At 51.7% G+C, this 10,764-nt stretch overlaps 1 non-coding gene across 1 annotated transcript; it reads left to right on the top strand.

Annotated features, from left to right (window-relative positions):
- Window positions 1-9,789: 9,789 nt before the first annotated feature.
- TRNAQ-CUG (transfer RNA glutamine (anticodon CUG)) lies at window positions 9,790-9,861 on the top strand. The gene has a single exon. It is a non-coding gene; the product is annotated as a tRNA-Gln (tRNA).
- Window positions 9,862-10,764: the final 903 nt, after the last annotated feature.

Here is a 10,764-nt window from a genome sequence, read left to right on the forward strand (position 1 = left end):
ACAGCTGCAACAATGTTCTCTCCACACTAGTTTTGCTTTATACTTTATGAGTCAGGCAGGCTTAACTCTCTGTACTCATCGGGAGCACAACTCTTCCAACACCAAAGAGCCATTCTCCAGCACAGCTGGCTTTCATACTTAATTACCCCAATATGACCTAATGCTTGGAGGTACTTTGTCCTTAGCTGAAAAGTAATGGATGAAGAAGGAACAGCCTGTGAAAAAACAGATCAACAGAGCCAGAGGTGTGCCACGAAGCCTCTTGCTACAGGACAAGCCCAAGAGACAAACCAACAGAACACCACTGGCCATCACCTACAGTCTGTCCTCAGCTAAAACCACTGCAGCGCATCATCAGGGATTTACAACCCATCCTGTACAATGATCCCCCACTTTCACAGGCCTTGGGAGGCAGACCAGTCCTTGCCCACAGACAACCTGCCAACCTGAAGCAAATCCTATCCAGCAACTATACACTGCACCACAGTCACTCTAACTCAGGGACCCTTCCATGCAACAAACCTCGTTGCCAGCTCTGCCCACATACCTACACCAGCAACACCATTACAGGACCTAACCAGATCAGCCACACCATCGTGGGTTCATTCAGCTGCACATCTACCAATATAATTTATGTCATCATGTGCCAGCAATGCCCCTCTGCTATATACATTGGACAAACTGGACAGTCTCTACGTAAAAGAATAAACGCACACAAATCAGATATCAGAAATGGCAATATACAAAAACCCGTAGAAGAGCACTTCAATCTCCCAGGCCACACAGTAGCAGACTTAAAAGTAGCTATCCTACAGTAAAAAAATTTCAAGACCAGACTCCAAAGAGAAATTGCTGAGCTACAATTCATCTGCAAATTCAACACCCTCAGCTCAGGATGAAACAAAGACTGTGAATGGCTGGCTAAATACAAAAGCAGCTTCCCCTCCCTTGGTGTTCACACCTCCAGATCAACTGCTGGTAGTAAGCCTCATCCTTCCTGACTGAGCTAAGCTTGTTATCCCCAGCCTTGCTCAGGCTTATTTATACCTGGCCCTGCAGATTTCCATGACCAGCATCTCATGAAGTGAGTCTGTGCTCACGAAAGCTCACGCTCAAAACTTTTCTGTTAGTCTATAAGGTGCCACAGGACCCTTCGTTGCTGTTACAGATCCAGACTAACACAGCTACCTGTCTGATACTTAGCTTTTTTAGATAGCTCCTAACCTGTTCTTTCCCCACCAAAGGCTGTCCACCTTCATCCCACAATGTATCACTCATCGCATTTGTCCAGGAGCTGTCCTTGTCCGTGAAGAGAGGAGCAAAGAAAGCATTAATTACTTCAGCTTTCCCTACATCATCTGTCACTGGGTTACCTCCCTCATTCAGTAGAGGCCCCACACCCTCTCTGATCACCTTCTTCTTGCTAACATGACTGTAGAAACTTTTCTCGTTATCCTTCACATTCCTTGCGAGTCACAATTCCAGTTGCGCTTTCGCCTTCCTGATAAATGTCCTATATTCTCAAGCTATACCTTTATGTCCCTCCCAAGACATCTGTCCAAGGTTCCACTTTTTGTAAGCTCCCTTTTTGTGCCAAAGTTTTCCAAGGATTTCCCCAGTAAGCCAGTCTGGTCTCCTGCCATATTTACCTCTCTTGCTGTGCATCAGGACGGTTTCTTTCTGCGCCTTCAATAGAGCTCCTTTAAAATACTGCCAGTTTCCCTGGACTCCTTTTCCCTTCATGGTAACACCCCAGGGGATTCTGCCCATCCGGTTCTTGAGGGAGTCAAAGTCTGCTTTTCTGAAGTCCGAGGAGTACAATTTACTGCACTCTTTCCTTCCGTATTAGTACAGCAGAAGCTCTACTATGCTTCACCCCCAGGGCACCAGGGTGCCAAATAATCAAATGTGCCAGACAGAGAAGTTACCTACCCTGATGTAAACCCAGCCACAGCTGAGCGGTGGGCTTATGTCTTTCTGTAGGTTTTCTCCTACTTCTTTATCTTAACTCATGAGGCTCCAAGCAGATGGGAGAGCTGTCCCACACATGCAGAAAATCTGTCTCCCTGAGTGATGGAGATGAACCATCAACATTTGCCAGAGCCATTGCATATAAACCTGGCAAACCCCTCCCACAGCTGAAATCTGGTAACAAAGGGAAACTGACAGTTGATACTGATATGAGGAGTTTTGTGTCTCATTTCTATAAAAAAGTGCTCGTTCATGGTCTACCATATGTATCACATTCAGCGATGAGGTAGCTGCACACTTTGTAAATGTGTGTGTACAGAGGATGTCAGTTACTCTGGGAATTCACAGCCAGGGCCATTATGTGCTTCCTCAGCCAGATATTCATACGCAAGTTCCACCAAGCTCCCCAGTCTCTGCATGTCTGTTAATTGTCTGCAGGCTGCTTTTCGTAAAAGAAAAATGAACCTGTTTGTTCACTCTGGAGGTTTCAGAGAAATGTTGCCCTCCAGCCAGGTGGAGTCGGCAGCAAGAAGGGCTGGGCTCAATGGCTGTGGCCACACTTGGCCAAAACTTCAAAATGGCCATGGCCATGCAAATGGCCATTTCGAAGATTACTAATGAGGCGCTGAATTGAATATTCAGAGCCTCATGAGCATTAGGACACTTCTGGCTGTGGTGCTTCAAAAGCGCCACTTTTGAACGCTCGTAGCTCAGCGCATCTACATGGGGGTCCTTTTTGAAAGGACCCTGCACCTTTCGAAATCCCCTTATTCCTCTCCAAAACGGCTAAACTTTTCTGATCCCGTTGTGTAAATGGCAGTACCCAGGAATCTGAATTCTGAAAACAAATCTCTGTGGGAACTCCTGGTGCTGTGGTGGTTTGTTGAAAATGTCCCTTTCTCCAAGGGCTAGGCTTCTTTGCACACAGGTGTGTCTGAGTTAGAGCTCTTTATCCTGCTAGATGAGTGAGGCCCGCTGGAGCTAGGCCTCTCGTTGGGCTGACTCACCAACATGCCTGTAACAGGTTGGGGCTCTGGAACTCATCAGACTTTGTGGAGATACAGGAGGACTGAGATTGTGCATTGTGGTTGGAATTGAGGGGTGGGAAAGCAAAGTAGTAAGAGCTTCTGTAGTGTAGCTGTTATCTAACTGGCCTACCACCCAAAAGGTCTCTGATTCAAAATGAGGCAGAGGTGTTAAAGTTTTCATTATTGTGCATCCCCTTTGTGCCCGGGATGTCTCATCTTCTTCTGCCCTGACCTGTCCCTCTAATGAGTCCAATTCCTTTGGGACAGAAGGTGGTGACATCAGCTGAGCATTCCCTTTGCTGTCAGCATGGGGAAACTACACGAGTTAAACCAGTCATTTGTAGGAGGCTTGTGGCTTGGACCGCCTGCCCTTGGAGGTTGGCCCCAGGAGACCAGGTCTTTCTGCTGGCCTCCTTTGCTTGAGTTGCTGAAGGAAGAAGTAAGGCAGGAATGGGTCAGAAAAAGGAGGCCAAGATGAGGAAGACAAGAGGAGAACAAAATGGGAAGAAGGGGTTTCTAATTTGGGGGTGTCATTTTGAAGGACCCCAGCTCCATGGGCAGTTTGTGTTTTGAATCTGGCACTTTTGAAGCACATGTGGCCGCTATTATGCTAATGATGCACTTCATATTGCTGGAAGCGTCTCTGTAGCATCTTCTGAAAGGAGGAGCTAGAGTGCCCACAGCCAGAGGATCTGCCCTATTGCTGGATTCTCCAAGAAGCACATTGTCCGCTCCTCTGAAAGAAGCACCCGCAAGCAGCTGTTTTCTATGACCTAATGGATAGGGAGTCTGATTTCATAGCAGCCAATTGCGGTGGGATTGTTCAGAGACCTTCTTCTCACCTACCCTGACAAATGGTCTGGCTTCAGCTGAACTTCAGGAAGGAGTCACTGGTTGGTTGTTATCCCTGGATGCTCTCAGTGGCCCTTTTACTGTCCTCCACTTGCCAAAGGAAGAGGGTGGTGGATCCAGGCTGATGTGTAAGGCACTTTTCCTCTTCCAAATGGGCACCTGGCTCTTTTCTGAGCCCGTCGAGTGGGAGCAGGGACAGATGTGCCGGGGGCAGGCCTGGCTTTCCTGCCATCTCCCAACACCAGTCACAGAGCGGCAGCAGCTTCCCTGTGTGCTGGTCAGTGGGAGGCCTTAGGTCGCTGTTTGCTGTGCAAGAGGGTGGAAGTGAAGCAGGTGTGGTCTGTGTGGCTGTCTGCAGCCCAGGCATAGGCTTGGTCCTCCCGTCCTGTTGCCTGGCCCTCCGCTGCTCTGTGGCTTTTAAGTCTCTCCTTGGAGCTGTCAGTTCCAGCTGCTCCCTGCTCCAGGTGCCTAGAGGAGGAAAGGTGTCTGGGCTCCAGCCTGGGGCCCTTCCTCCCTCTCACTTTCCCTGACTTTGGATTCTGGTCCTGGTCCTCCTTCCCTTTCATGCCTGGGGGGTAGGGCAGGGGCAAAGGAACTCCCCCAGCCTCACCCCCCTTTTTGGACATAAATTCGTATTTTGCTTTATTTCTAAAGAAGTTTGGTAAAAAGATAAACCTCTTAATCTGTTTAATTATTTTTTATTTTTATTACTAATAACTCCTTTCATACCAATTTTAACAAACCCCCCTTCTGTTGCACACCTAATAGCCTCATGTGAATAATTTAGTATTTAAGGTATTTTGAAGCAAAAAAGAAAAGGCATTTGCCATCGGGGGTGGTTGGCTGGTGGCCCAGGAAAAGGTTTGTGTTGAGTGGGCTGGGCCAGGAGTCAGAAAGTTCAACTTTCACTGAGTCAGATAGTCTCACTGCTCTGTAGAGACAAGGACAGGGGAGGTGACCAACCCCTGGGTGGGTGCTGTGGAACAGCCAGCACCAAATGGTCACCAGGCTCAAGGAGAAACTTGTATATGAATTCTATGCAAGCTTCAGCAGATTTGTCAGAATGGCTGAGTGGTCTAAGGCACCAGACCTCAGATAACCCTTCCTCGGTAATCTGATCTCTATTTAGAGGTGTGGGTTCAAATCCCACTCCTGACACACCCTTACTTTAGCCTTGTGGTGACCTGGGGGCTGATAGCCCAGCCACAATGGATAGAGGCGAATCAACATTGCACCCTCAGAGCCAGGGAGGCCAAAAGCATATTGGGGTGCCTGGGCGTATCAATTTTCAGTACCAGCCAAGGGCAAGTTGAGGCCCTGTGGTCAACAGCCAGCCTGTTAGCCCCCTTCTCTGTATTCTTCAGTCCAGGGTCATGCTGACACTGCACATCTGTGTTTTGAAGCATCAAAAGCCTGGGCTTGAGCTTAGCGCATCTCTGCTGTCAGACACTCTGAGACTGTGCTGTTTCTTTGTGCTTTGTGCTCAGAGGCACCTAAAAGGGGCAGGATAGAGCAGAGCAGGGGGACTCTGTCTGGCTACAGGACCCCACGGGCTACAAGGGGGGAGAGCCACATGGACACCTGCCTCAGGCCCTGTGGCTGGTGCTCCAGACTGGTCTTTTGCTCTCAGTGTCAGGGAGAGGGGACTGTGACATTCAACCCCACAGGCAAGTGTCTGCCCCTTTCCCAGCTGTGCTCAGCCCAGCTCATCCCAGCTGCTGGGAGAGACCAGAGCCCCTGAGCCAGCCTTGGGGACAGGCCCTGCCCTCACAGGCAGCTGCCCATGACAGTGGCTGCAGCGGAGCCAGGGCTGCCCCCACCTTATCCGTCTGGCTGGCTGGGGCACTGCACCCCAGCAGTGTTTGGGGCAGCACTGCAGGGGACAGGAGTGAGTGTAGCCCTGTTGGGCCAAACCTGCCCATCCTGTGTCCCTGGCTGACCAGCGAGGTGCAGAAAGGTTCCTGGCAGGGTTGACTTTGGGACTTATGAAAAATTTTCTACCGGAGATGATGAGGTGACCAAGTGGTGAAGGTGCTGGACTACTAATCCATTGTGCTCTGCATGCATTGGTTTGAATCTGATCTTCATTGCCTCTTTCTTTGTTGATTTCGAGCCCTATTGTGGGATGCTACTTCCACCACACCTCAGCCTGCTGCCTCCCAGCTCCTGTGCTGGGCAGACTCCAAGCACAGGACACCTTTGTGAGGCTGAGCAGAGCTCTGGCTGCCAGAGGTGGGGATGGGATGATTTCATTTGCCCTAAAAGTGCCAAGACTGACTCCAGAGTCAGCTGCACTCACCTCTGCTGCCTGGGGCTAAGCAGGCCCCCAAACACAGCCAGGGCTGTAGTTCCCTGGCAAGGAAGTGGCAGCCCTGGCTCAGCTGAGGTCAGGCACGGGTGCAGCTGCCTCGAAGTGAAGGGCTGGTTCCCCAAGGCTTGATGCAGTGCTCTGGTCTCTCCCAGCTCCTTGGCTGGGCAGTGCACAGCTGGGGAAAAAAGCAGATCCTTGCCAAGGGGGAATGAATGTTTCTCTGCCTCTGACAGCAATAGATGCAGCCACCGGGCCTGGGGCAGGTCTCCATTCAACTGTGCCACCCTGAGCAAGTCCTGAGTTCTGTGCTTCTCAGCAGCTGGAGAAAAGCCTCTTTGGGACTCATCTCCTGCCCCACAGCTGAAAGGAGTACACAGGAGCTGCTGGGTTCAGCTCCCAGGGGTGCCAGGCTGCTGCCTTCTGCGGCACCTGGTGTTGGCCGTGACAGGACATGGGGCTGGAGAGACCTTTGTTCTGAGCCACTATGGATGTTCTGAAGGTTCACATGCTGGTGACAGGCCAGTGCTCCAGCCCTCCTGGACACTCCTGTCCTTGTGGGAAAGGGGCAGCTCTGGGCTCTCAGCTCAAACTGCTCGTGGCAGCTGCCACACTGTGGGGTGGCTCTTGCAGTGCTGCTGAGACCGGCTTTGTGTGCTGTGTCTGAGACTGGAACCCCCGAGCCCCTTTGGGACAGCGACTGCAGCAGGACAGGTCAGTGTCCCGGCCCCAAAGCAGCCAGACCCACTGAAATGCCGGAGAGTCCAGGGAAACTCTTCCCTGTCCCTGGGCTGTTCTCCCCAGCTAAACCCCCTTTCAGCATTGACCTGAGTGAGACACTGACACGGCCACTTCCCAGCCCCAGCCCTGGGCACTCAGCCACGAGCACTAGCAAATGTTCTACCCCTGGAGCCAATGACCCTCGGAATAAGCCAACGTCCTGACCCACGAGTCTCATTCCAGAGACCACAAACTCTCTACAGCTGCCCAGGGCTCCTTTCCATGGGGGCTGGTGAACTGAACTGGTTATTGTGAGCCTCCTCATGCTCTGATGATGGGTTCAAGTCCTGGGATGCCTTTTAGCTCATCTTTGCTACATGTCCTGGCTGCAATGGACAAATAGGCTCTACTATGGCCAGGGGGCTGTGCAGGGGTCAGCCTGGGGGGTGGGGTTTATGGGTGTCACTGGTGGCATCACCGTAAGAATTCCAAATGCCTCTGTCCAGGGGTGCTGGTGACTGGCAGGAACCTGCTGTTACCGTTCTTGGCATCCTCTGTGTTTCTACGTCTGTCACCTGCCTGGTCACACAGATTTGCTGAGCGACTTGTGCAGGTGAGATACATGCAACACGGCTGGTGGTGCCAATGGCACAAGTCTGCCACTTGGGAGCATTTTGATGGATGCTCCATTTTCGGAGAGCAGCCGCAGTGGAGATGTAGTTGTCTCTGGCAGTAGGAGTTTAAACTGTGGCTCTGGGGTAGATTTTTACACTTACTTTCATGCTTGCTAAACTGTGCTCTGCAGGGGCTGTGCCCCAAAGGGTCTGATCTCTCTGGGTGCCCAGAGCTTACCTCATAAATGAGCCTTTGGGAGAAGGAGTCACTCCTGGGACCTCTCACCCCTTCAGTCCCTGGGCGAATTACTGACCCGTGGCTGTGGGGCTGGCATCAGCCTGGCTCACTCGTGTCTTGCTTAGGTAGCTCTGAGCCAATGTGTAAGACTCAGCAGTTGTGTCTCTTTGGGTGCTTTTCTCTGCTGCATTGGTCCCTTCTGCAGCTCTCTCTCTGGTAGGGCTCTGCCTGGCCCTCTGCCCAGCTCTGCCCCCTGCCTGGTGACTATTTACTGCTCAGAGCACAGGCTTGTTCCTGGGCCTGGGTCAGGCCCTGCTGCTGCTGCTGCTGGCTGAGTGTGGCACGGCCTAGGTGTGTCAGCCTGCACCAAGGGAATTTCTGCATCAGACTCCTGAGCCCCCTGGCTGTGGGTCTGGTTCTCCTGTCCAATGCAGCCCATGGCAAGCAGAGCCCTGAGCATGTGCATCACACTGCACTTTTGTGTCATTGATGAGAACAGACACCTGAACCTCAGAGGCTGGGAACTGAGGCAGCTGAGGGACAGGTTTGCTCGGTGTTCGGACATTTGCAGAGGAAAGTGTGAAGTGTTTAAATCCACTTCAAGCAGCCAGTGCAACCCCTCAACATACTGGAGCCAGAGATGAAAATGGATTTCCGTTCAGAAAACCATCCAAACAGGAGCACCTGGGATAGCTTCATCTGCAGTCACGCATTCCACCACTGAGCCAGGCTCTCTATGGCTGGACAACAGGGAGAGTTTTGTTACTGTGTAGAGGCCGCTCCACCTTTCCAAGCAGGAACATGCCTATGACAATATGACTGGAAAAGGGATTGTTGGAAATTGTGCTGCCAGACCAGTTTAAAAGGTGTGCGACATTGTGACAGTCTTTAACCCCAAACTCTACATGGGTTAAATTTCACTGGTACGGGCACGTTCAATGCAGCCCAGCACCTTCCTGCTGAAAACAACACATCATATTGTCACGAGGGCTGACATTTTAGCAGTGTAGAAGCTCTGCTGTCCAGCACCTCAGGGAGCCAGGCCGCTGGATCACCACGTGTGCCAGAGAGAGGAGTTACTGCCACTGACGGCAAACCGAACAATATCTGATCGATTGGTGGGTGTTCTTCCATAGGTTGTTTCCTGCTTCTTTGTAACCACTGATGTCGCTCCAAGTGGCTGGGAGAGAACTGCCCCACATATGCCGGAAATCTGCCTCCCTGAGGGGCTGTAGCTCTGTGAGTGGGAGAAGCCAGGTCAGCGGGGGACAAGCTGCATCATGCACAGGGAGAAATAAAGTTTAATCAAACCCTGTTTGTAAAGCCGCTGTGGGTTCAGGAAGGGAAAGGAGCTGGGGAAACGGCTTGTCCTGTAGGCAGCTTGAGATCAGTGAATCAAAACTAAATTTGTGTGAGAGATGGTAGCTCAATGGTTTAACATTTGATGGTGGCTCTAAAGGCCCTTAGTTCAAATCCAAACCTTTCCCTCCAAAGGGAGTGACTGATCTCCCTTCCTCAAACACACTCTGGATTTCTATTCTTTAAATGGAGCTGAGCCGTCAACATTTGCCTAGTGCCAATGCACATAAACCTCATAAACCCATCCCTTAACAGGCAGTAGATAGTGACATGAGCAATGTTGGGTCTCATCTCTATGAAGAGGGGCTCTTCCCAAATCTATCAAATGTGTCACATTCAGCCCCATGTATCTGTTTGCTTGTAAAGGTGTGTGTAGACAGGATGTCAATTACTCTGTGAATTCCCAGCCAGGGCTATTGTGTCCTCCCTCAGCCACATACTCCTCTACAATCACCACCAGCCTCTCCAGTCTCTGCTTCTCCCTTAGTTCTCTCCTGGCTGGTTATTTTCAAAGAAAAATGACCCTGTCTAGTCACTCGGGAGTCGCAGCAGGAAGGGTGGAGATGGACGTCTGGTGAGGAGAGCAGGAGAAGTGGAGCAGGAAGCAGTGTCCTGAGAGGTGAAAGAGCTGGAGGGTGGGAGGGAGTGCAGGGTCGCAGCCTGCCAAGTTACATGTGCTCAGAAAGCCCTGAACATGCAGGTCCCATGGTGTAATGGTCAGCACTCAGGACTCTGAATCCTGTGATCTGAGTTCAAATCTCAGTGGGACCTTTGTGTGGTTCATTGTAAATCTTTGCCAGTCCTGGGCTTTGTTCTCAACAGCTGCCTCCACGTGAGTGCTTCTGCCTCCTGAAGTAGCTCCCCTGCAGCTTTATCTCTACTTGGGTGCCCCACTGACATGGGTGTAATGTACAGGGGGCCTCAGAATTGTCCTGGCTGGTTTGAAATGCAAGAGGACCTGTGGCTGGTGCTGCAGACTTGACCTTCTGCTGTCAGGGGTGGGGAGTGGGATGTTTAGTCCCTCAGGGCAATTATCTGCCAGTTCCCCAGCTCTGCCCAGCCCTCCTCAGCAGGTGGGAGAGACCAGAGTCAGCCTTAGGGCCAGGCCCTCCCCTTTTAAGCAATTGGCTGTGTCCCTGTCTGCAGCTGAGTCACAGCTGCCCTCTTCCCTGGGCCTGGCTGAGGCACCACATCCCCCAGCTGTGTTTGAGTCCCTGCTCTGCTGAGGTGAGTGTGGTCCTGGGGGGCTGACACAGGGGACAGGCTGGGCCCTGTCAGGGATAATAAAACCAGCCCACCTCACCCTCACAGTTAGGACTGGCTCTGGGCTCTGGCCTGTACAGCTCTGCTGTCATTGTACAACCATTTACAGTCATATCATTAATTCCACTCGTACTTAAATCCTACTTCTGGGCACACACGCACACCATGCAGCAGTCACTGTGCTGGGGAAGCTTGGTACGCCTTGCGCTCATGCATTGGCCCAGAACCACCTAAAGCAAGACATGAGTGAGCCAGGCTAACACCGGCGCCACCGCCATGGGTGAGAAGGGGGCCCTGAGAATGAAGGGACCAGATACCCATGGAGTGACATCTGCCCCAAAGGGCTTGGGGCTCCCAGGGCTGGGACAGATGCCTGCCATGCCCCCTGCTGCTCTACTTGGCCACAAAAAA

This window comes from Carettochelys insculpta, chromosome 21 (assembly GCF_033958435.1).
Source record: "Carettochelys insculpta isolate YL-2023 chromosome 21, ASM3395843v1, whole genome shotgun sequence".
NCBI classification, from domain to species: Eukaryota; Metazoa; Chordata; order Testudines; family Carettochelyidae; genus Carettochelys; species Carettochelys insculpta.